The sequence below is a fragment of the Aquila chrysaetos genome (genome assembly GCF_900496995.4).
Source record: "Aquila chrysaetos chrysaetos chromosome W unlocalized genomic scaffold, bAquChr1.4 W_unloc_3, whole genome shotgun sequence".
Classification (NCBI taxonomy): Eukaryota; Metazoa; Chordata; class Aves; order Accipitriformes; family Accipitridae; genus Aquila; species Aquila chrysaetos.
Genome location: NW_024470323.1, coordinates 1,407,898 through 1,434,404, shown reverse-complemented (window position 1 = coordinate 1,434,404; position 26,507 = coordinate 1,407,898). Strand labels below are relative to the sequence as shown.

At 44.2% G+C, this 26,507-nt stretch overlaps 1 pseudogene; it reads left to right on the top strand.

Moving 5' to 3' along the window:
• LOC121233028 overlaps window positions 1-26,507 on the top strand; it is a 54,880-nt pseudogene that overhangs the window by 27,324 nt on the left and 1,049 nt on the right.

The window sequence follows — 26,507 nt, the reverse complement described above, 5'->3', positions numbered from 1 at the left end:
TAATCATATTTAGTTTTAATATTTTAGCAAAATCATATGTATGTTGTATTTTATACATTTAACCACCACCAACCAGTGTCTGCTGTGAAATCCCCTGTATAGCCCCGTACCAAGGCCGGAGAAATTGGCTAAAATCATCTAGTAGGAACATTTAGAACTTAGATAACAAGATAAAGAAATACCTGACAACGGGGTGGTGTAAGAGTTGTCAGTACGTTACCTGACAACAGCCTGTTTGGAACGCAGCGGCCGATCCCCAAGGATAGAATGTGCGGTACAAGGCTCCTGGAAGGTCCCTGGCTAGAGCCGTTAGAGATAACCGCATAGCTACTGTCAAAAAGGATGGATTGCACCTGTTGCCATAACATCGATGAAGAAATCATAAACTCTAGACGAACTTTGCTTCATTATAATACCAAAACACACCTCCTGGTCAAAAGCTACCCGCCTCCAAGACTTACCACGCCTCGGAGAGACCTTCACTGCGCCTGCGTAAAGGATATTTACATATGCTAATGATTTCCCAAAAATCTAATGAATATGTATAACTTTTCTTGGAAATCTAATGAATATGTATCAATAAGTCTTAATATAAGGTATATTGTTTTGGTGACAGGTGTGCATGGTTTGTGAGAGGACTCGCCCGCGCACCCGGCCATCAATAAAGAAGTGTCTGCTTATCTACACTAAATTGGTGTTGATAAGTTCTTCATTCCGAGCTTTTCGGTAACAACAATAATAAAAAACCAATAATAATAATAAAAGGTTCTATATATATTAAAATATACGTATATAAAATGAAAATAAACCACAAATTATTGTAGTGTTTACAATACTAATTTTTTTCTTTCTTTATAGCATGACTGAAGTTGTTACTAGCACCATTTCTCACTTATTCTCTTTAGAACAAGATGCAGAAGTTCCCGGGTAAGATAAACCTATAATGTTTTATACAATAAATAATGGACTACCCCTACTAAATTTTCAGTCTCAAGTAACATGATGTGTAGATCTGAGTACAAAATATTTGCAGGTATAGTATATTGTACCTGCAAACTGTAGTACTAAGTAGCCTTTTCTGAAACCTCTTTGTACTGTAATCCTTGAGGATCATGTACTCTTTCTTGCATGTTGTCCAGAATATCACATGAATCAATCAAGTTAATTCAGAGCTACCAGATTTCAAGAGAAGTGATATTCTTGTTCTCTGGTTCTAGACAGAATCATTATAATTATATAATATTACTATAGAAGATGTTATTGGTTTATGTAACAATACATTATAAAATTCATTTTATTTAAAATTAATAAAATGTATATGTCTATCGTAGTTTAAGCCCAGCCGGTAACAAAGCACCACGAAGCCGCTCGCTCACTCACTCCTCCCCCCCGGCCCCGGTGGGATGAGGAGAAAATATAAAGAAAGGCTCGTGGGTCGAGATAAGGACTGGGAGGGATCACTCACCACTTATGGTCACGGGCAAGAGACAGGCTCAACTTGGGGAAGAAACAAAATCAATTTACTACAAATCAAATAAAAACCAAGGACATTAGGAAGTAAAACCAAACCTTAGAACACCTTCCCCCCACCCCTCCCTCCTTCCCGCCTCAACTCCACTCCCGGTTCTCTCCACCTCCTCCCCCCGGCGGCGCAGGGGGAGGGGGGATGGGGGTTGGGGTCAGTTCCCCACACGTTGTCTCTGCCACTCCTTCCTCCTCAGGGGGAGGACTCCTCACTCGTCCCCTTGTAATGAACGGGTTAACTTTGTTCATGAAATCGCATGTGGGGGTAGGGACATTCTTCGCTTATCTAAAACCTGTGGAGGTAGGGATATTCTTCACTTATCTAAGACCATGAGTATCCGTTGAGTAGACAATTGCATACCGATGATTAGCATATGTAGAGAGACGTTTACAGAGCATGAATGGGACTTGAGTCACCTAAAGAACAGCTGAGGAAGACTTCGGCCTTCATCCCAACAACCACCAGAAGGCAAATTACGACCACCTAACACCTGATGGCACAAGATACCGAAGATACCAGCCAGCCGTCAAGTATCGGGGACTAAAAAGACTGTATAAATAAAGGGGCTCTTCCCCAGTTTGGGTGCGAGCTTGTGGCGGAGCACTGTCTCCCCGGCCGCCCAGTGCTGTTTTGCTCTTTTATCGCTTGCTAATAAATTTGATCTTTTATTTAATACAAATTGGCTCCTCCAATTTGTCACGAGCATCTATAACAAACTTGGTGCCGTGACTCGGATCCAGTTTCTTTGGTGCGGACCCTTGCAAGCGGGGAGGCGCCCTATCCCCGGATAGCCCCGTCTTGAAGAGGTGCCGCCGCCATACCCTGGACCCACGAACCCCTCTAAATTACAATAACTGAGCAAAAGAACCTGCAGGACCCCTTAAATTTTGTGCACGAAGACCAAACGAAGACCCCGGGAGCGGGTGAGTATATAAAGCGTGAGCCGTTTGGTTGGGGTGGTTATCCCGAGGTGCGATTGTGTGAGAGGTCTCTCTGAGATCACGCGAGTGCGGACCCTCCAGTAGTGCAGTTCTCGTAGCCCGCGAGGGAGCGAGTCACGACCGAGGGGAAGTGAGTGTGTGTGTGGATAAAGGCACCTCGGAAGATGGGACAGAGGAAAAGCAAGCCCTCTGGACCCATGGGGATGGGGAAGGGAAATAAGTTACCAGACATACCCCCGGACAGTCCCCTAGGCCTGATGTTAAGATATTGGGACAGTTCACCAAGGAGAAAGGATAGGTCTAAAGAAAAGATGATTAGTTATTGTATTGAGATTTGGGGTGGAAAACCTCTCAGCAATCCTCATGTACTCTGGCCTGTGTTCGGGTCCTCTGAGGATTGGGTGTGTCAACAATTAAATATATGGGTAAACAATAAGAGACCACCAGCCAGCCCAGAGGAAAGTGAATATGCTGCCTTATGGATTTCCCAATCCTGGGAACTGTCATTCCTCTTTGCCTTAAGGGAAAACAGACCAGATAAACCTCGAAAAGATGATGAGGACCCCCTTTGGCCCCCTCCCTATGCCCCTCAGGCCCCTCCTCCTCAGGACCCACTCCAAGGCCAGGAAATAGCCCAGGCCCAGGAAGGGTCAGATTCGGAACCTAATTCCTCGACCCCGACACCCCCTCCCAGAAAGTCTGCACGCAATAAAATAAGGAGAGGAGAGGAAAGATTGTTTCCTCTTCGAGAAATGTTAGTGCCTGGTGGGGATGGACAGGGGGGACCGGGAACGGGGTATGTGGCAGTTCCCCTTAATACAGGGGATGTAAGGGAATTTAAGAAAGAAATGGGGAGTTTGTTAGATGATCCCCTGGGGGTAGCCGAGAGGCTAGATCAATTCTTGGGACCGAATTTGTACACGTGGGATGAATTACACTCTATCCTGGGCATATTATTTACTGTAGAAGAAAGGGACATGATTAGAGGGGCTGGGATGAGACTGTGGGACCAGCAACATCAGGCTGGCCCGGCGGCGGATCAAAAATGGCCCTTAAATCGGCCAAACTGGAATAATCAGGATCCGGCTCATAGGAATAATATGTCAGACTTGAGAACAATTATAATTCAGGGGATACGGGAATCTGTTCCCCGAGGACAGAATATTAATAAAGCCTTTAGTGAACGGCAGAAAAAAGATGAGACCCCGACAGAATGGCTTGAAAGGTTAAGGAAAAGCTTCCAGTTATACTCTGGGGTAGATCCTGCCACTCCTGTGGGACAAGCGTTGCTGAAAACTCAGTTCGTGGCCAAATCGTGGGGAGATATTAGGAAGAAGTTGGAGAAAATCGAGGACTGGCAGGAGCGGGGGTTGGATGAATTACTTAGAGAAGCTCAGAAGGTGTATGTGAGGCGAGAAGAGGAAACGGAAAAGCGGCAGACTAGGCTGCTGGTTGCAGCAGTAAGAGAAGGACGAAAGGGTGTGATTAGGAGACCCGGTAGGCCTGGTGGGGGAGTGTCCTGGGTTCAGCTGGGATAGAGTTAATTTTTACAGGAACCTGGGAGGTGGGGGGGCATAGCCGGGGCAGCTGACCTGAACTAGCCAAGGAGCTATTCCATATCATGTGACATCATGCTCAGTATATAAATGGGGAGTGGGCCGGGGGGAGGGGGCTCCTGCTCTCGACTTTCGGTGGGGGAAGTGGCAGAGTGTCGGGTCCCGGGTGGTGAGCAGTTGCACTGTGCATCACTCTTTTCTGTATACTCTTTCATTAGTACCGTCGTTGTTGTTGTAACTTTTTTTTGCGTTGTCCCAGTAAACTGCCCTTATCTCAACCCTCGAGGTTCCAGGTTTTTTCTTTTCTCTCCTCCATCTCCCCCGTATCCCACCGGAGGGGGGCGGGAGGAGTGAGCGAGTGGCTGCGTGGTCCTTTGTTACCGGCTGGGCTGAAACCACGACAGGGAGATAAGGGAAGAATGGAGAGGAGAGGAGATAAAGCCGTGGAATGTTTCTATTGTGGGGGAAAAAGGACACATGAAGAAAGAATGTAGAAAAAGGATTCAGGATGAAAAAAATGTTCCAGGAGGATTAGCGGGGTCAGGGGCTCTATGTGCTGAGGACCCCTGGTAAGAAGGAGCCCTTGATAACTTTAAAAGTGGGTCCTCAGCGCCAGGAGGTGACCTTTCTTGTAGATACCGGAGCCGAAAGGTCTACTGTACAATCATTACCTCCGGGATGTAAAATATCCGGGGATAAAGTTAATGTAATTGGAGCAAAAGGGGAACCTTTCAGGGTCCCCGTGATAAAAGATGTGGCGGTGGAATCAAGTTGCAGATGCGGAATCGGAACGCTCTTGTTAGTACCTGAAGCGGAATATAACCTGTTAGGTAGGGATTTAATCATAGAAATGGGGATTCAAGTAGACGTGGAAGAGGAAGAGTTAAAAATTAGGCTTTGTCCCCTTACAGAGGTGGACGAGAAACAGATTAACCCCGAAGTGTGGTATACTCCTGAAACGGTTGGAAAACTGGATATTGAACCATTTGAGGTGGTTATTAAGAACCCCGAGATTCCAGTGAGAATTAAACAATATCCCTTATCTAATGAAGGGAAAAGGGGACTAAAACCTGAGATCGAGAGACTATTGGAAAAGGGGGTACTCGAACCCTGCATGTCCCCTTTTAATACCCCGATTTTACCAGTAAAAAAATCCGATGGTAGCTATCGGTTGGTGCATGACCTAGAGGGAAATCAATAAACGGACTGTCAGCCAGTTCCCAGTAGTGGCAAACCCACACACCCTGCTGAGTCAATTGGGACCCGAGAACCAATGGTATAGCGTAATAGATCTTAAGGATGCATTCTGGTCATGCCCTCTAAAGGAGGAATGTAGAGATTATTTTGCCTTCGAGTGGGAAGACCCAGACACTCATAGGAAACAGCAGTTAAGGTGGACTGTACTCCCCCAGGGGTTTACAGAATCCCCAAACTTATTTGGACAAGCCCTAGAACGGGTTCTACGGGAATACCAACTGCAGGATGGGGTCGTACTAATCCACTATGTGGATGACATTGTTGGCAGGAGAAAATCAAGAAACAGTCAGAAAAGAAAGCATACGGTTGTTAAATTTCTTGGGCCTTCAAGGCCTCAAGGTATCACGGCCAAAACTACAGTTTGTGGAAAAGGAGGTGAAATATTTAGGACACTGGATAAGCAAGGGGACTAAGAAGTTGGACCCCGAACGAGTAAATGGAATTTTATCACTGAAAGCCCCGAGGAGTAAACGACAGATTAGACAATTGTTGGGGCTATTTGGGTATTGTAGGCAGTGGATTGAAAACTTTAGTGCGAAAGCACGATTTTTGTATCAAAAGTTAACTATGGATGGGTTGCTTAAATGGACCCCGGAGGATGAAGAAAGATTATAGAGAGTCTCAAGGCTGATCTAGTTAACGCCCCTGTCTTGAGTCTGCCTGATGTGAGGAGACCCTTTTATTTATTTGTGGCCACTGAGGAGGGGACAGCATACGGAGTTTTAACCCAGGAGTGGGCAGGGAAAAAGAAACCTGTAGGGTATATTTCCAAATTATTAGACCCCGTCAGTAGAGGGTGGCCCACCTGTTTACAGGCAGTCGTTGCTGTAGCCCTGATAGTGGAAGAAGCGAATAAGGTAACATTTGGAAGTGAATTAAAGGTGTTCTCCCCCCATAATATTTGAGGAGTTCTCCAACAAAAGGCTGAAAAATGGATCACCGATGCTAGGCTTTTAAAATATGAGGGGATCCTGATCCATTCCCCTAAATTAGAGATCGGAACAACGAGCTTGCAGAACCCGGCGCAATTTTTGTATGGAGGTCCTGAAGAAGAGTTAACACATAATTGCCTCCAAACTATAGAACAACAAACGAAAATTAGGCCAGATCTAGAAGAGGTAGAATTGGGGGAGGGAGAAAAGCTATTCGCTGATGGGTCATCTCGAGTAATAGCAGGGAAAAGGAAGTCAGGATATGCAATTGTGGACGGAGGGAGCCTAAAAGTAAAGGAATCTGGACCCCTCAGTCCTAGTTGGTCGGCGCAGGCATGTGAGTTATATGCAGTACTTAGGGCATTGGAACTTTTGAAGGACAAAGAAGGAACCGTGTACACTGATTCAAAATATGCATATGGAGTGGTACACACTTTTGGAAAAATTTGAGAGGAACGGGGACTTATTAATTCTCAAGGAAGGGGTTTGGTTCATGAGGAACTGATTGTCAAAATTCTACAAGCAATAAGAGGGCCCAAGCGAATAGCTGTAATACATGTTAAGGGACACCAAAGAGGAACAACCCCCTGAAATTCGAGGGAATAATCTTGCTGACCAAGAAGCCAAGGCGGCAGCACTACTTGCTGTGACCACCGCCCCGCTGGCAGGTGAAACGCCGGCAAAAATCCTTAGCCCACAGTTTAGTAAACCAGAAATGGATAAATTGAAGGAAATGGGAGTAGTGGAAAAAGAGGGTAATTGGGAACTACCCGATGGAAGACAAGTATTACCAAAAGCACTAACATGGAAAATAATGAGAGGTATGCACTCAAAGACTCACTGGGGTGTCCAAGCACTGGTTGATCAATTCGCAATAAAATACATGTGTATTGGGGTTTATAATGTAGCCAAGGGAATCGTACAGGGGTGCCTAACGTGTCAGAGGATCAATAAGCAGCATCTTAGAGAAAAAGTACAAGGGGGACGGGAATTGGCACACCGACCATTCGCCAAAATACAGATTGATTTTACTGATATCCCTAAAGTAGGGCGATATAAACACTTACTTGTATTGGTGGACCACCTCACTCACTATGTCGAGGCGTTCCCTACTGCTAGGACAACTACCAATACAGTGGTAAAAGTACTTTTGGAACATATCATACCGCGATATGGAAATATTGAAACTATTGATTCAGATAGAGGCCCACATTTCATTTCCAAAGTAGTAAAAGAAGCTCTAGCCCCCTTTGGAACTAAATGGGAGTTCCATACACCTTGGCACCCCCAAAGCTCCGGGAAAGTAGAATGAATGAATGGAAAAATAAAGAAACAATTAACTAAGTTAATGATAGAAACCAAAATGTCATGGGTAAAATGTTTGCCAATTGCTTTATTAAATATTCGGACTCAGCCCCGAACGGATACTGGAATTTCCCCATTTGAAATGTTATATGGCATACCTTATGATATGGAATGCCCAGCCAATTACCCTACTTTAGATGAAGATAGTATTAACCCTTATATTGTTCAGCTGATGAAAAGGAGAGAGAAATTGCGAAAGAAGGGAATGGTGGTACAGAGGCCACCCCTAGATATATCCATACATTCAGTAAAGCCAGGTGATATGGTATTAATCAGAGCCTGGAAAGAATCCTCTTTCACTCCTAGGTGGGAGGGGCCCTTTCTTGTTTTACTTACCACAGAAACTGCTGTCCGGACTGCAGAACGAGGATGGACGCACGCCTCGCGAATTAAAGGACCTTTACCCAGAGATCAGTGGGAAGTAACAAAGACTTCAGAGGACTTAAAACTAGTGATAAGGAAGAAAAAGGAACTGCATGAATGAATAAATCCTTTTGGAAGAACGGTAAAACCTAGTTTATACCAGTGGTTCCAGGTATCACCTGGAGAGAATTTACAGGTGGTGAACTTTACTCCTTGGCGTACAGAACGGATACCTCATCAAACCAGCGGAGCTGGTATATATACATAAATTAACAGGAACTCCTCAGTACTTACCTTTTTATGTACTTACCTTTTTATTGTGAAGTGGGGACTAAGGTCCCTAAACCACCGGAATATTTAGCGGGATTCCGTGTTTAAAGCATCGTAACCATAACCATTGGAGTTGGGTGTTTTGTAACTGTAGGGTCAGAAATGGTATTGTAGTTCTAGAAGGGGACATTATTATTGTATGAAGTGTCGAGAGTACCAATTCCCCGTGGAGACCAATTGAATAGAGTGGAAATTAATAGACTAATTTGTGGGTGAGAATTATTAGTACCTGAAACTATAAGGCAGTGTGCTATCAGATTCGCGTGGAAGCGAGCTAGACGTTATCACTAAAATAGCGTCTACTCTTAAATAAAATTTGTATAAGGAATGCTGGTGGACACACTGCAGGAACAGCCACCCATTTAGGGATGGCTGTACACAGTGTACCCAAAGGAGAAGGGGACTAAACACATCTGCCTTACTGGGGGGGGGGGGGTAGCTACAGGAAATCCCTAACCAACCCGAAGCTCCTATAACCCTGAATCCTGCGAGTGTGTCATTTCCCAGGTAATATAAAATATTCTACACAGTTCCCGGGGAGGAGCTAAGTCCCGTAAGGGCTTTGCAAGTGGAAAACACGCCCTTAAGAAGTACGACTGCTGCCGAGAAGGTGAGAAACCTCGCTGCTCCAGGCACCGGAGTAGGCGAAGTAGGCAGAGACGTACGGAAAAGGGAGTGTGAGTACACCGTGAGATCATCGGCGGGTAATGGCGAAAAACAGACACTTCGAGAGGAGGAATGGACTCTGGGAGCCCGACCAGGTATGCCCTGGCAAAGAGATAATCGGGAATTGACATCGACACCCATTGGTGTTCCTTGGGAAACCCCACCAGCAATCCGTGTTTGGATGATGTTACTGTGGTATTTGCTTGTTGGGCCTATGGTATCTGGCAATGTCAGCCATCAACCCTTCAAGTGGTCACTAATACAACTAGAACACTCAGTTATCATACAAAACAGAATTACCCCGGGCGCTCCCTCTTTCACGGCCCACTTAAGTTCCCTAGTAAGGTCATACCATGGATGGGCCCCCATTGATGAGAATACTCGCAAGTATACAGTTCAGCATAAAGCCTTTTATATGTGTCCAGCTAACAATCCAGGAAAAGGATATTGCAATCACCCAACTGAATATCGCTATTGTTAAAGGGCGCTTAGAAGCTACACACTTAATGCTGCTACGAAAACAATATGAACAAATCGAGGATGAAGGAATTAATCCTATCCTCGGGAGGGCAAAAGAAGTATTAGATCGATTTAATGAACAAAATCAGGATAAAATAGAAAAGGGGGGATTGTAATGAACGGGTTAACTTTGTTCATGAAATCTCATGTGGGGGTAGGGACATTCTTCGCTTATCTAAAACCTGTGGAGGTAGGGATATTCTTCACTTATCTAAGACCATGAGTATCCGTTGAGTAGACAATTGCATACCGATGATTAGCATATGTAGAGAGACGTTTACAGAGCATGAATGGGACTTGAGTCACCTAAAGAACAGCTGAGGAAGACTTCGGCCTTCATCCCAACAACCACCAGAAGGCAAATTACGACCACCTAACACCTGATGGCACAAGATACCGAAGATACCAGCCAGCCGTCAAGTATCGGGGACTAAAAAGACTGAATAAATAAAGGGGCTCTTCCCCAGTTTGGGTGGAGCTTGTGGCGGAGCACTGTCTCCCCGGCCGCCCAGTGCTGTTTTGCTCTTTTATCGCTTGCTAATAAATTTGATCTTTTATTTAATACAAATTGGCTCCTCCAATTTGTCACGAGCGTCTATAACACCCTGCTCCACCGTGGGGTCCCTCCCACGGGAGACAGTCCTTCACAAACCGCTCCGGCATGGGTCCTTTCCGCGGGCTGATCTTCAGTCACAGACTGCTCCAGCGAGGGCTTTCCCATGGAGTCACAGCCTTTTTTGGGGGCATCCCCCTGCTCCAGCATGGGCTCCTCCACAGGCTGCAGGTGGGCATCTGCTCCCCCGCTCACCTCCATAGGCTGCGGGGGGACGACAGCCTGCCGTCTCACCACGGGCTGCAGGGGAATCACCTCCTCCAGCGCACCTCCACCTCCTCCGACCTTGCTGTCTGTATAGGCGTTTCTCTCACATTCCAATCTCCTCCCCACTGTAGGTTCCCCTTCTTAAATCTGTTATCCCAGAGGCGCTACCACCGTCGCTGATTGGGTCGGCCTCAGCCAGAGGCGGGTCCAACTTGGAGCCGGGGAAGCTTCTAGCAGCTTCTCACAGGAGCCACCCCTGCGGCCCCTCCCCCGCTACCAAAAACTCTGCCACACAAATCCAAAACAATGTCCTACAGTAACTGCATAAACATATACCTAATATTTCTATAAACAAGGAGAAAGTTGGAATTGAGAAAAGGGGTCAGGAGTCAGCCTCAGACTTCTAGAACAGTCCTCTCTAATATGAGGGGGTTTTTCAGTTTAGAGAAAGATCTGAAGTACACATCCCTTCAGATTCCATTTTCATGTGTCTCTAGTCTCCTTTCCTTCTTGAGTTTTTAATGCCAGCTTTTCTTAAAAAACCTTTCTCCAACTTTAGGGTTTTGTGCCATGCTTACACATTCTAATTGTCTTCCAAAAGATTTCCTGTGCCCCTCACACCCATTACATATCCAAAACCCTTTCCAATATTACTCGGTAGCTATTGCTTTACACTTCTGTTTTATTTCTTCATATGTTTGGAGACCATCCTGTTCAGTTGTGAAAAATCCTCCAAAGGTTGCCTGTACCTGTAGCAACATCAGCATTTTTCTTAGAGAAATGTCTTTTGGGTCAATTTCTATTGATGTAGATGAAGTCCTTCAGTTTCTTTATAACTTCATGTCAATCCTAACCCTCTCTTCTTCATTTAAGTACTTAATCTACTTAACAGTCTTTACCTACTATAAGATCTAATTATCTCTGTGAGTAATTGGAAAATTCAATATATTGTATCATCTGGTACATGTTATTTTAATTGTTTTCTGATCTGAAATTTTGTTGTTGATTTTTAATTCCAAATAGATAAAGGCACATTTAATTAAGTGAAAGTAAATCTGCTATCTTTCTTGTTTCAGCTAATAATGTCCTTATTCATTTTCCATCACCTGTTTGGTTTTATGACTAACAGGCCCCCTTTCTGTCAAATCATTGGTTTCTGCCTGTATCTAGCAAAGATAATGTTTCGGATAACCCTGTGACTAAAAAAATCAGATAGAGCTTATGTCTTTACTACTGTTTTTCATCCAGTATATTAGGAATCATTAGGAAAAAAGATGTCATACATGCTCTTCAATGAAGATTTTGCAGTGTTAATTATTAAATTGATCCTACAAATTAATTATGCTTTAGAAAAATGAAGATGTCTAAAATTTTCTGGATTGATTTAAGACAACCTAGCATAGGTGTTCTGAACTACAAATGTTTGTAATACTGTTGTTCTTTTCCTTCTGGTCTTAAGTTATATAGAGATTTCTCTAAGCGATGGTCAGCCTTCTCAGACTGTTGTGTCAACTATGTCAAGTGTTGCCTCCAGTACTTCCGTTTGTGCAAAGAAGCAAGACATCAAGAAAGAAGTCCCTACAGAAGAGAAACTAAACACATCAGAAACTGTCAGGCAGATGCTCCAAGATGAAATGTTTAAGTTAGTTCAGGTGAGAGCATCTCATTATTGAAAATAGCATTCACAGTATAAACTATGCTATTTAAAACAATAGGGATAATTACTGTTTGTATTGGCTTTGTGTGGCAAGGTTTTGGTAGCGGGGGGGGGTTACAGGAGTGGCTTCTGTAAGAAGCTGCTGGGAGCTTCCCCTGTGTCCGACAGAGCCAATACCAGCCGGCTCTAAGATGGACCCGCCGCCGGCCAAGGCCGAGCCAATCAGCGATAGTGGTAACGCCTCTGTGATAACATTTTTAAGAAGGAAAAAAGTTGCTGGGACAGGAAACGGCAGCCAGAGAGAGGAGTGAGAACATGTAAGAGAAACAACCCTGCAGACACCAAGGTCAGTGAAGAAGGAGGGGGAGGAGGTGCTCCAGGCGCCGGAGCAGAGATTCCCCTGCAGCCCGTGGTGAAGACCATGGTGAGGCAGGCTGGCCCCCTGCAGTCCATGGAGGTCCATGGTGGAGCAGATATCCACCTGCAGCCCGTGGAGAACCCCACGCCAGAGCAGGTGGATGCCCAAAGGAGGCTGTGACCCCATGGGAAGCCCATGCTGGAGCAGGCTCCTGGCAGGACCTGCGGATCTGTGGAGAGAGGAGACCACGGAGCAGGTTTTCTGGCAGGACTTGTGACCCCGTGGGGGACCCACGCTGGAGCAGTGTGCTCCTGAAGGACTGCACGCCGTGGAAAGGACCCATGCTGGAGCAGTTCGTGAAGAACTGCAGCCTGTGGGAAGGACCCATGTTGGAGAAGTTCATGGAGGACTGTCTCCCGTGGAAGGGACCCCACGCTGGAGCAGGGGAAGAGTGTGATGAGTCCTGCCCCTGAGGATGATGAAGCGGCAGAAAATAACGTGTGATGAACTGACCGTAAACCCCATTCCCCGTCCCCCTGTGCCGCTGGGGGGCTGGTAGAGAATCCGGGAGTGAAGTTGTGCCCGGGAAGAAGGGAGGGGTGGAGGGAAGGTGTTCTGAGATTTGGGTTTATTTCTCATTACCCTGCTCTGGTTGATTTGTAATAAATTGAGTTAATTTTCCCCAAGCTGAGTCTGTTTTGCCTGTGATGGTAATTGGTGAGTGATCTCTCCTGTCCTTATCTCAACCCACAAGCCCTTTGTTATATTTTTCTCTCCCCTGTCCAGCTGAGGAGGGGGAGTGATAGAATGGCTTTGGTGGGCACCTGGCATCCAGCCAGGGTCAACCCACCACACTGTTTTAAAGGTATTCTGTGTTTTGTTGTTTTTAAAAATTTCCAGTGCCACATAACTACTGTGAAAACTTTTTAGACTTAACTCTTGCTTTTGACTCAAGAAAATGTGTAATATTATAATAAAAGTTTGAGTATGTTTTAGTTCACATAACTTGGTGTGCTCTAATAGTATAGATTAGGAATGATTCTGAAGCTGTAATAACTTTGTAGCTATACTAGAAATTAATTTTTGTTAGTATATTGAAACAATTCTGTGTGACCTTTCATTTACTTAAATTTCACAAAATAGTGAAGGAATTGGTCTTGCTTTAGCATAATCTGTCTGTGGCAGGTATTTAATGTATCTTAAAAGAAAGTCCAGTACAATAAAAATCATACAAATGAATCATTATTGAAACTTTGGGATGGGGTTGTTTTTTTCACCTATGTTAACAGGATAATGAACAGTTATAACATAGTCTAGGCATAGAATTTTTGCTAAGATCCCTGTTAAAGGTTTTTACAGTGTTAACTTTGTGTGTGTATCCAGCTACAGCAAATCAACTTCATGAGTTTAATGCAAATAGTGCAGTCATCCTTTGCCAACCTGCCAAATGTGCAACAAATTTTGCAACGGTATCCATCTGTTCACCTGGAAGGAAGCTAGCCTGCACACACTGCCAAAGGCAATGGCCCTTAAAAAACACAACTGCCCACTCAAGAAGATAAAGGAAAAACTGGTTAAAAGAGCTCTGATTTTCAACCAAGGAATAGTTTAAGAGATGAAAGGAACAACGGCCATATAAAAGTAGGTATATCAAAGTGTCATTTATGAAGACTGTTCTATATATCTGTTATCTGTCCTGTTAAATTAGGAAAAGTTTTTGTAGTGATTGCTATAGACAAAAAAGATTTATACCATTTTTGTGCATATTTAATGCATGGTTGCTATTTCAAGTTACTTGTAAATGCTGTTTTGTCTGCTTTTCTGATTTAGAATCATCTGAATGTGAATGTTTCCTTAAGCCTATTAGAAAGCCACAGCAGAGAAACACGATTTATGCCACTGTCTCAAGATTTGCATTCTTCAGCACCTACTAAACCACTTCATCTCCTAGCTCCTTCCTCAGACATCCAGAAAACACACAAGTTTATCCCTATTGAAAAAAACCTGAATTACTCAAATGGATTTAATTTGCTTAAGCTTGAATTAGGTTATTATTTCAAACCAGCATTTTTTTACATCCAATAGGAATGTCATCAGCTTTTGCTAGACCACCCCCAGTACCATGAGTAGCTTGGAGTTCATCAGATTCCTTATGGAACCATCAATCATCATACACACCAAGAAAGAGTAAGTCAACAGCACATTTGAACATGAGTAGATATGACCCTGAGATCCCAAGGCAAATGCATGAGGAAGAGAAAAGATGGGCAGAAACTGTGCATAAGGGACCTCCCAAACACCTGAATCTAGATCAGTATGAAGGACAGCAAGAAGTTTCACCTCAGTAGCAGTTTTCTGCAAATGTGAATATGGACAAAGCACTGATTACCCAGAACCCTGCTGGTATTCCACTATTTCACTTGCAACTTGACCCAGTACCTAGACTTCCACCAGTTGTAAGACAGCCAATCACTACTTTAATTACCTGTTAAACCTGTAACAAAGGAGACTGACTGCAGAGAAACACTACAACGCACAGGAATATCACTACTCCATGCTAATTTACATTAAAAAAAAGAACATACTGGATTTTAATAATATATTTTTCTAAGTTGCAGGGATTTTTTCAGTTTCATGGTTTCTTATTCATCAAAAATAAGTTAATGTTTCCAGAGTATGGAATTTGCAAGTGTTCAGCACAGCTACCAGAAGGGGTCCGGAACTATGGTACCTTCTTATTGACATGTCAATATGAGACAGGCTGCAAGCTTGGAAATGTTTTTAACAACCTTAGATTGATTCCACATTCCATAGTTCAACATTCAGACCACTAGTACTGAATGTATAAGGAATCTACTAACTAAAATACTGGATAATATGTGTTAAAAAAATAATTATGTTTTTACAGAAATTTAAATAGAATTATTTACAGAAATACAAAAAAATGCAGTAAGAAATCCTCTGTTGTAAGGGCAGAAATGGAATGTGAAAAGGCTTGGTAAGAAAACTTTGTCTTCTGGATGTTGAGAACTTGATGTTTTGAGAAATGTTCTGATAGACTCTCATATGCTGGCCCACTACAGTTGAAAAGAACAGAAATGTTTTTCTTGAAAGCTGTTGCTTCAGTCCTTGTCTACATTGCATGCTTCCTAACTTCATCCTCAACCACACACATTAGAAATGGAAATATTAGTGAAATACATTCTGTGGAGAAAATTCATATCTTTTAGATTACTTTCAGGAAATAGTTTACATATGTGCGCATTAGCTGAGATTCTGGTCTGATGCTGTTAATATTACCTTTTCACTTTCTCCACAAATTGCTGCAGGAGTTGTGTTTATATAATGCGATCCAAACTGGACCTGCTCTGTTCATCCAATCTGACTGGGGTTCCCCCCTCTGTTTCCTTTATCATTGTTTCATTTTTACTTCTCTCTCTCTCTCTCTGAACACTTTCAGGCACCAAAACTCATTCCACTTCAAGATCTCATTGCATTTGAGCAATGCCACCAGCATCATACTATGCCAAATACTTCCTTTGGGCAAGACCAAACTGAACCTATCCAGTTACTAAAAACTGATGTTGAACCATTTGAACTAAGAGATGTGCAGAATAATAGAAAAAGGCAAGCCAAACATTTAAAGCGGGTCTTCATTTTGAAAGACTTACTGGTAACCTATACCTTCTAGCTTTGAAATCAGTGGGAGTTTTTACAACAGCTTCAAAGAAAGTGGGATTGGATGTAATTCTATTGGAGGAGAATAGCATAGCAAATATTAGTAAAGACAGAAAATGTATAGCACTAGGGCATGAAGAGGTTGTTGCTGTTACCAGGCTGATAGGAAGAAGATTCAAGGGGAAATGTTTTTTGTACCTGTATCTGTGGTTTAAAATGTTGCTATCATCTGGTTGTTTGCTATATACTGTTTGTGAAATGCTTTGCTGGTTACACAATGAATCTTAATAGGTTACTGTCCGCACTGCAGATCATCACTGTTAGTAGTAATCTTCAAGAAGGAAAGGGTTACACTCTTTTAATATAATTCAAGATATAAGCTTTGATTCTGAAACCAGTGATCAGCAAAATTTCTGCTGAAGGGATATTTTATTTTGTTTTGCTAGGTATGTTATTTGTGACTTTTGAAATTTGATTTATACTTCATTGATTGCACAAACACTTAAACCAGTTTGTTTAAACTGCATGTATATCTTTGTTCAGTTCTTATATAATGTCAGTAGAGTCCCAATGCTTCACAGATCCATGTTTTCCAGGGAAGAATTAATGGCATCATTGCATCTAGAACAGAACACTTGCTTCTGATTATGATGCTTTTAACTCTGGCAGTTGGAAACAGACTCTAAGATGAGTTTTTCACTCGAAGAAAAACAATTGATACATAAGTAACTGTAACTGGAGTTTAGAATACCTGTTTTGATATTATCAGTTGAAACAATTGAAGCTACAATTCTTGTCATAATCTACTTATCAGATATTAAAGAAAATTTGCAACTTTTTAAGTAAAATAGTTAATTAGAAAGTTTCAATGATATCAGAGGTTTGTTTTTTGCAGGAGTATTTCTTATAGATTCCTACAGGCATTTTGTGTAGTAATGTTTTTTTTATTATACACAAAATATAGATATGGACTATTATACAGTTTTTAATATTTGATATAAATAAGTTATTACACTATTAACAGATTTTTTTGTGTGATTGAATATTTTTATGAGGTTCTGCAACAATTTTAGTTAGATTTCTGGTAGGCAAAAGTAATGTTTTGAACTGATCTGTATGCAACAGTTGTGTTTGTCTTTTCCACTTTTATTTCAGTATATATTTCTTCATAGTAATATTTCTTAGAAAACAATGATAGATATTTTTATTATTTCAGTGCAGTTCTTATTTTTTATTTGTAATTAATATGTTGACAGACAAAAGAGGCATGATAAGAAACAAATGAAAGAGAAGGAGGAAAAGAAACCAAGTGTGTCCTTCTGCTCAGATGACTCCATCATCAGTATTAGCAATACAGTGATGGTTGTTGAATCAGAGACTGGGGTATAGAAAAATGGTTTTTTTCTTTGTCTTTTTCCATTCAAATATTAACAGGAAAGAAAAAAGCAGCAAACTATAAACCAAAACAATCATGTAAATCTCTTCCAGGCTCTACCCTAGAAAACAGTATACATCTTTCATTCATATACTTGCATTTCCTGTAAACAAGATTTATTTTTGTGAAAAATGATCATATCCAAAACAGGATTCTAATTAAAGTTTACAATTTATTACATGAATAGAGGCAAGCAAACAGCGCTGGGTGCACCGGGAGCCTCTGCTCTACCAAGGCACACCCCATCAGGTCTAATTGTGCAGGTTAAGTACAGGTTCTACATACATATTCACTAGATTCCTGAGAAATGTTATACATATTCATTAGTTTTCCGGGAAACTGTTAGCATATGCAAATGTCCTTTACGCAGGCGCATTGGAGGTCTCTGGTGGTCTTCAGGAGTCCTCTGGTGGTCTTCCATAGTCTTCCTCACTTGTCCGCTATTTGACCCTCCTCAGGTGATTCTGCGCAGTATGGTCCTTTACATGTTTTGATACATTAGTGCTTGTTAGTGTTCTTATTATCTAAGTTCTCATTAGTGGTATAGAACCATATGGGTAGTTTAAACTAAATTATCTACAAGGATGGGAACAAAGGCAGGAGTTCTTATCTTTTCCGGCCTTATCTATTCAAGCAAGGCCTCTACTTGTGCCTTCTTAACAAGATCGTAAATTCATCGAACACTTAATTAAGTCTTGTGATCGCTCTTGGTTCCTTCTTGCTCATCATTCCCAAGTACCAGTCTCTGACAGGCTTAATCCTTGACAAACACCAGTCCTTGGTATGTAAAGTTACAGAGAGACAATCATTAAGCAATAAGCAGTTCGTTCTCTATATCAATCCCCCCCCTTTTTCTTTAAACCTTTGCAAATTCTTTTGCAACTATAGGATTCCACTGCTTCCGAGAGACCGTGTAAAGTATTTTTCGATTTCTACTTGATGTCTGATTTTATTTCGTTTCCAACTTTCGTAATTTCCTACTGTTATATGGCTTTTGCAGGAGGCAAGAACTATATACATACTCTCCTACTTCCCTTAGGCCTACGGTTATACAAGATCAAGCAAAACGGTTAAAGATTACATAGGCAGAGAGGGTCACATTTCACCATGCGGCCCTATCATTGTTTTATATTGACACGAATCAGGTTAATATATTTCACATTTTTATAAAGTATTCCAAGGTTGCTTTTGTTTTTCCTGGGACATGAACTTGTCTATTTTGATAGGATATTTGTCTCTATGTACGTTTAAAGTAAATATATACACAAACACTAATTGCTAAAAAAAAAAAAAAGTTTAGCCTAGCAGTAATTCTAGGACAAATGTCCCAGGTTTTACTCTTTTCACATAAGGCTAGATAATGACAATATAAGAGTGAGGGTGGGGAGCACGAGGTTTCAGTTCTGTCTCAGCCAAGAAACTAAGAGAAACACTTCCTCAAGCTGGGTTTTCATTTATACAAATCTACTGTTTGTTTGTCTAGGCCTTTTTGATATCTTTTAACATCTCTGAGGGTTATCCTTGCAAGTACCAGATTTAAAGCTAGGGTGTTTGTAGGGTACGGCGTTCGGAAGATCTCGCGATGTCACGGAAAGGTAGAAGGCTAGTCGTCGCCTCCCTATGACATATCAGTAATCCCACCTACCGTTGTTAGTATAAAAGGATTTAACTGCGCAATAAAAGAGGAAGTTGACGCACACACCGTGTGTGTTATCTGTCTCTTCCCTGGTCCGGGCCGGCCAGTGATCTAATCGCGGCACCTTGATATGTAGCACTGCTACATAGTGGTGACCCCGACGTGATCGGTCGCACAGGCGACAATGGAGCTTGCGCAAGCGATTAAGGTATTAAAGGTGTTAGCTGATGAGGTGGGTGCCCGCGGTTCGATTAGGAAGGGCTCCACGGGCGAACGCATCCAATGGATGCTGCGCCGGGGAGACATTGGGTCTCCTAGAGAAGTTTTGAGCCCCCCAAATTGGGGAGAGATTCGGGAGTCCTTGCTCCGATCCGAGCGCGGGGCTGCTGAACGATTGCAGAGTTGGGGGAAGGTGGAGCAGGTGGTCGCGGCGGGACGGGAGGCTGAGGCGTGCTGGTTGGCGGCGCGAGCTGCTGTGTCTGTGGGTGCAGCGCCGCCTCGGGGACAGCGGGGACAGTGCCCTCGGGGACAGCGGGGACAGTGCCCTCGGGGACAGCGGGTCGGACTCAGACGGAGCGGGCGGCCGTGGAGCGGGGCTCGCAGAGTGGTCCGTCCTTAATTGCGGACATGGGCACGGAGGGTGCGGCGGAGACGGAGGTTTTTCCTGCAGAGGCGGCACCAGCGGGACCTGATGCGCCCCCCCCCCCCCCCCCCCCCCCCCCCCCCAGTATCCATGAGAGGAGTTGCGGCGGGTGGTTCGGCAGCTCATGGGGGAGGGACGGTTTGCAACGCCTCGGGCACAGGCACAGGGCATACGCGGGCGTGACTTTACGGCAGTTGCAACAACTGCCTTGGCCGCTCTTAGGCGTGTCGCGGCCATGGATAGAGCGGACCCCCCTTGCGTGAAAGTTCGGCAGGGGATTGCCGAGAGGTTTACTGCCTTTTTAGATCGGCTTCAGCTTGCTGTGTAGGCGGCAAACCTTCCGGAGGCGGCTAAAGAGGCGATTGTGCTTGAATGTGCTAGGGCTCAAGCTAACCCACAGAGCGCAGCGCTTGTCTCTCATTTGCCAGCGGGTTCGTCCCTAGGTAACATGATACGCCATGTACTGGAGAGAGAGCAACACCGGGAAGCGCGTCCGGTAGTGGCGGCCTTGCAACGAGTTTTGCAGGCGGGTGCAGGCGCTTGTCACCGATGTGGGGGTAGAGGCCATATAGCGAGGGATTGCGCAACCAAACCCGAAGGGTCGGCCCAGGAGGTGGGGGCGGGCAACCTCCGTTGTTGGAAATGTGGCAAGCTCGGGCACAGAGCTCGAGAATGCCGCACCGGGGCCCAGCAGGGGGCTCCGCGGTGTGCAAAACAACGGGGACCCATGTCGGGAAACGGTACGAGGGGAGGGATGGGGGCCGGGCCCTCCCCTTCGGTTTTTGTACAGGGCCCAGCGACAACAACCCAGGATCAAACAGTGCTCCCGTGGAACTGACCGCTGAAGGGGAGGGGCAGGAACAGGGCAATGTGACAACGGTTCCTCCTACTGCCCAAATAGCATTGACCATGGGCATGAAAACCCGTCCGGAAAGGGTGATCGTTCTAGAGGTGGGACTACCCCTTTTTCCACCCCGCATTAGTCTGCTAGCCCTGTTAGATACAGGAGCAGATGTTACCGTGATTCCAGTTCATGTCTGGCCCCCAGAGTGGCCCATTACAGTACGAGGTCAATTGATTGGGGCTGGGGGTAATCAATGGGTTCTATTTGATTGGAAAATCATAAAAGAAACAAAAGTTACAATTGCTCAGTATGGTTTAAAATCTCCTTTTACACAGGCAGTTTTGTCCCATACATTTTCTGGGTCAACCTTAACTCCACATGACTCACGAATGCTTGCTAAAACCTTGTTGTCGACATGGAAATTTATTTCTACTACGCTGGTACATTTACAGCTGGCAGAGAAAATCATATCAATACAACCTGATACTGCTTTTGAGGAGGCAGTCTGTAAGCAGGCCACTAACGAGCAGGATTCTGATTCCGATAATAATTCTTTTGCATCAGGCAGGGTGGACTCTGAAAAAGAGCCGGATTTATATCGCTCATTACCTCCACCGCTGCCTGCCGCGGCCGTCCCCCCCCCCCCCACCCCAATCGCCTAGTACTCCCTCTCCAGGGTTTGCTGAACTTAAAACAGAACCTGACTTTACTACACTACCTGTATCTCCTTCTCCTGCTAATCCCTCTAACTCTGTGCCTCTGTCTAATCCGTGACGATTCACTTAATGATTTGGGAAAAAATACACATAGTTTGATGCAACGCTGTCGAGAAAAAGCTCTACAGCAAGGAGATACCATGTTTACTTTTCCTGTTGTATGCACACCTGCCTCAAGTATTACAAGAACCTCAAGAGTTAGAGTTCTTAGGATCAGTCATCATGAATCCCTGTGTGATGTTTAATTACACCCATAACACCACTCGAAAGGGTCAGAATGTAAATGCTATTTTGCCTGTATATAGAAATGCTACAGCTTGGTGTAACTATATCTATTCCAGAATATCACACTCTTTTTTCTATTCCAGCTGCTTTACCTGCGGTGATGTTTTTTTTTATTTGAGAGAATAGAGCGTGGGAGAGGAATTCCATCAAAACTTAACGGGAGGCCATGTAGCCTCGGACGACTTACATTATTAACACCTGATATTAATATGATTCACAGTAAAAGGCTCACGATAACTGACACAGGTTTAAGTGGATGGCTAAGAAGTTTGGGAATTATGGGATGGTTGAAAGATTTGCTTATGCATGGCTTAATTATTTTAATTGTAATATTAGCAGTTGTAATGATTGTACCATGTATCATAAAATAGTTGAACATATGATTGCAAAAGCATTTCTTGTAACTTGGCTTGCAAAAAAAAAAAAAAAAAACAAACAAACAAACAAACAAAAAAAACAAAACAAAAAGGGGAAAATGTGGGAGATTTCATGGAAAATAGGGGAACATTTCTTTGAGCCTGATTATTTAGAGTTAGCACAAGTAGGCCGCAGTTAGCATGAGTGGGCCGGAGTACGACAGCTGCAGTATGAATGGACTTTTGAACCACCAGAGAAACAACGGACATGAGGAACTTGGACAGTGGAGCAATAAACAAGATAACAGAACTGCAGAGGCAAGAAGGAGCTGCAAGAGTTTCAACGCAATTAAGAAAGCTGTCATTTCGGCTTAGAGCATTTAGCTGCGGGATGGGGACTTAGGAGTTGGTTTGTATCTTTGTTAAAAATCGGGGTTTCTTTTAGTCTTGTGTATTTTATTAGGTATAATGTTGCTTTTACTGTGTTTTAATTAATTGTATTCATAGATATTTGCAAAGGGCTGAGTTCACAGGCCCACGATGGACTCCCGCTCGATTTGTACGACCGTCATCATCTGGAACACCCTAGATGGTGCGACAATGTGAATACCACCTCAGCCAAAAACTAACGTGTAGGTCACCTTGACCAACATAACAGGTCAAGATTCTCTGTGCATTGCAACCGCATCACAAAGCCCATGAACCAATAGACAGGATGGCTATGACTCGTGCAGCGCGCCTGGCCAGCAAGCGCATGCGTCATAGGCTCCCCATGTTTCAACCGAGGCGAATTTCGGCACCCGCTGGCCACGTGTGCTGAAATCCGTTCCTCTGCAAATGTATAAATACCGGGACTTTCCAAAGAGCATTGGGTTGGTGTACGGCAAGGCCATCGTTGCCTCTGTGGGGACGCCCACATAAAGCTGGCACCTACCGATTGCTGGGCTGAGTTCGCGGATGGTGGTGACTAGATCTGTTAATGCTCTTTTAATAGAAAAAGGGGGGAATTGTTGTGGGAACATATTTAGCTAACGGTCACAAGAGCATTCCAGATGCCTTTAGAAGGCCTTGAACAGAATAAACAAGAAGACAAAAAAAGAAAGATACCAATTAGAAAAACACAGGTGCGCATTCCACGATAAAGAGAACTTGGCACAAACAACCTCAATTCGGCAGTTTATCTTGACCAATTAGACTGAGACAAGTCTCGCATGTTTTAGTTAGTATAACCAATTATGTTTTATGTTTATGCGCGTGTACAGTGTTGATATAACCAATCATTAAGTGTAACTAGATGCGTGGACAGTGCGTGAATAATGTGTGTAACCAATAGTAAAATAGCTAAACGCATGTATGGATGTAATCAATGTATAAAATGATGTCTGATGCTCTAGTAAAGGGGGCTTCACCTGATCACATTGGTCTGTGTGTGATGTCCTGAGCCTCTGCAATTGGCGCCCGAACAAGGGACCCTCGGATCGGTGTTGCATTCTATGACAGGCGCTGATGGAGAGAGGGAGTGGAGAAGCCGGCCGAAATTATTCCTGCTGCCCTGGCAGGATGACCAGCTGAGCTGGGGAAGACAAGGAAGCGCGCGCGCGAGTGAATAGAAAAAGGGAATCTCGCCCTAATCAGGTGAGCAGTCAGAGAAGGAGATGGGGTTGGACAGAGCAAGAAGTGGTCCTAAATCTCCTTCAACATATTCTCTCAAAGAGAGGCATAAAATATGATGAGGCTTGTTTAAAGCGGCTTTTACAATGGAGCAAGGACAGAAACCTTTTAATTAGTGTGGGTACAGCTTTTGAGCTTAGTACCTGGGAAGCTATCGGAACCTCCCTGTGGGATGAAATTAGTGACGGGTCTAAAGAAGTTAAAGGTCTTGCAACTTTATGGACATTAATTAAGACAACTCTACAAGAAATGAAAGCAGATCGTAAAGTGTCTGCCTCTGCTTTTGCTGCTCTCTCTCCAACCTCAAGCGAAGGGGAAATGCAGGGAGAAAAACATAATGCAGCGAGAGAGACTTTTGGCTTCCCTGGAGCTTGTCCGCCTGCTCCTGTGCCCTTGACTTCTGCTCCACTCCCTGGGACTGCCGATATTAATCAGCCATCTGACAGTTCCCAAGCCTCCCTAACCGTACACTTAAAGGAAACCCTACAGAATCAGGAAGCGAGTAAAAATCTGCCTAGGAAAAAACAGCCCCCAGATATCGCCGCTCAACATGAACAAATTATACCTAGCATATACCCTCCGTTGCCTTCGTCTACGCCCGGGTCGCCTCAAGAGCACGAAGAGGGGCTGGAGCTCACTTCGCAGCAGTTGCAGTCAGTAATAGAAAAGCTGGCACAGCTGGAGCCTGCTGTGAAGCGAGAAAAACCGCCAGCCATATCCTTTGATGCACCCCTTTTACCTGCGCGGGGAATTATTCGCGATGCCTTAATTGAGGGAGAAATCATAGCAGCTCCCACAGCGTTTCTGGTTATTGCTCGGGTGGGGGTACGCCTGTGTACAGACGCCTGAAGGGCTACTGAAATAGGTCCCTAGTCATATGGTTCGTCCTGCCCTAACCTCCTAGTGTTTGAGTGTTTTTCTTTACAGATCGCTGTCATCCTTTCCTGGCTTGTGATGTCCTGGGTATCTGCTACGAATTTCTGGCAGTGGATGCAAAACCAATTGGGGGGCCTGATGTGTATCCAGCTGACATCCCTCTCAGAGCCCATCAATACGTGTCTTTATGGGATCCGGCTGTCAGAGACGGAGCTGAAAACATTGTGTACGAACAAGTGTCAACAGAAGAGTCGAAATCGCTCACAGGCGGAAATCTGAACGCCCCAGACAGTAAGCTTTAACATCAGCATACCACCGATGAACTTGACTGTGAACGACACGATAGACTCACTTCAGAAGGTCTTTACGAATAATATCGGTGATACAATTGGCCAGAGGATCGCCGATAGTCTCTGGTTGAATTCCATGCCTTTGAGCATACAGCCGAGCAAGGGAACACTGGGGAGGAGGGTGAACCTGACCATCCAAATGATAGAACTAGGGAGACCCCGTCCTGGGTTTCAGCCGCAACCATGGCAACTGGCCGGGACCTTTAGACCTAATTGGACGGTGCCCTGGGTTTGGTCCGAGGGGAGCCCCGACCAAAACAACTTGGCCACAGCCAGTGAGGATGTTCTACCATCCGACTTATATTTCTGGTTACAGTTTAACAGTCACACCACTGACCGTGCTACCAGCAATAGCAGTACAGCTTTCATCAATTGACTTTCAGGCCGGTCCCCCGTACCGTGGGAACTGCTGGATGATCTGGTGCTGCTTTGCGGTCTAACTGCATACAAGGTGATACCTCCAGGGCTAAAGGGAGGGCTATGCTCCCTAGGGCGGTTGAGAGCCTGGGCGCCAAAAGAGACAGACTTGGGCAACATAACCCATCAGAAAAGGAGTCTAGAGATGGTAAAGTTGGATGGCTCTTGTGACCCAACTGTCCGCCTACCCACCAGCTTTTTGTTCTTAATGCTTTCAGCAATCCTTCCCATGGGGTCCTGGGTGAATCCGGCGAATATTCAAGCCTTGGCATGTTTAGTTTTGTGGCAAGGAAATGCCACGGCCAAAGCTCTTGAGGAATTAGCAGCACTTCAAGAAACAACAACGAATCAGCTTCAAGCACTGATCCCACCCATAGATTTCTTGTTAGCTCAGTTTGATGTAGGTTGCAAGCAAAATAGTTCTGCCTTTATAGAGTTTTGTTGTCTAGATTTTACAAGTAACTGACATGCTAAGAAGCATCCGCCAGCAGGCCGAAGTCATTCGGAAACTACAAGAAGCTGTAAGAGTGGTAGGGCTTCCGAGCATTACCGGAGATTGGTTTGGCTGGCTGAAAAGGTGGGGTTCCTTCATAATAGGAGGTCTATGTATGTTAGTGATTATTTATATGCTCATCCCCTGTATCTTAGCGTTTATTAGAAACTTGTTAAATAGACTAGTCCAGCAAACCATGCTTGCATATGCTTATGTTCCTTACACACCCTTAGCAGAAGAAACCCTGTTATAGGGTGATAGAAGTGGTAACTGTTTATAACAATAGAAGCTAGCTAGACATGGGGAGGGGGAGATGTAGGGTACGGCGTTCGGAAGATCTCGCGATGTCACGGAAAGGTAGAAGGCTAGTCGTCGCCTCCCTATGACGTATCTGTGATCCCACCTACTGTTGTTAGTATAAAAGGAATTAACTGCGCAATAAAAGAGGAAGTTGACACTCACACCATGTGTGTTATCTGTCTCTTCCCTGGTCCGGGCCGACCAGTGATCTAATCGCGGCACCTTGATATGTAGCCACGCTACAGGTGTTCACTACCCAGAACAGCAGGCTCTATTTCTGGTCCATACCGTACCTTCTTTGAGACTTCCTTGTTCAGCACAGCAGCTGGAAAGCCTCACCAGAGCTGAGAGATGTTAATTATGATACAGCACATGCTCAAAGAAAAGTGAGGAATTTGTGTTACTGTCACCTCAGATTTACTGCAGATCCCCCCAAGGTACATACAAGAATGAATGTTACTTAGTAATTCCACTAAGTAGGAATGGATCAGAAGAATTAAAAAAAAGGGGTAAGAAAA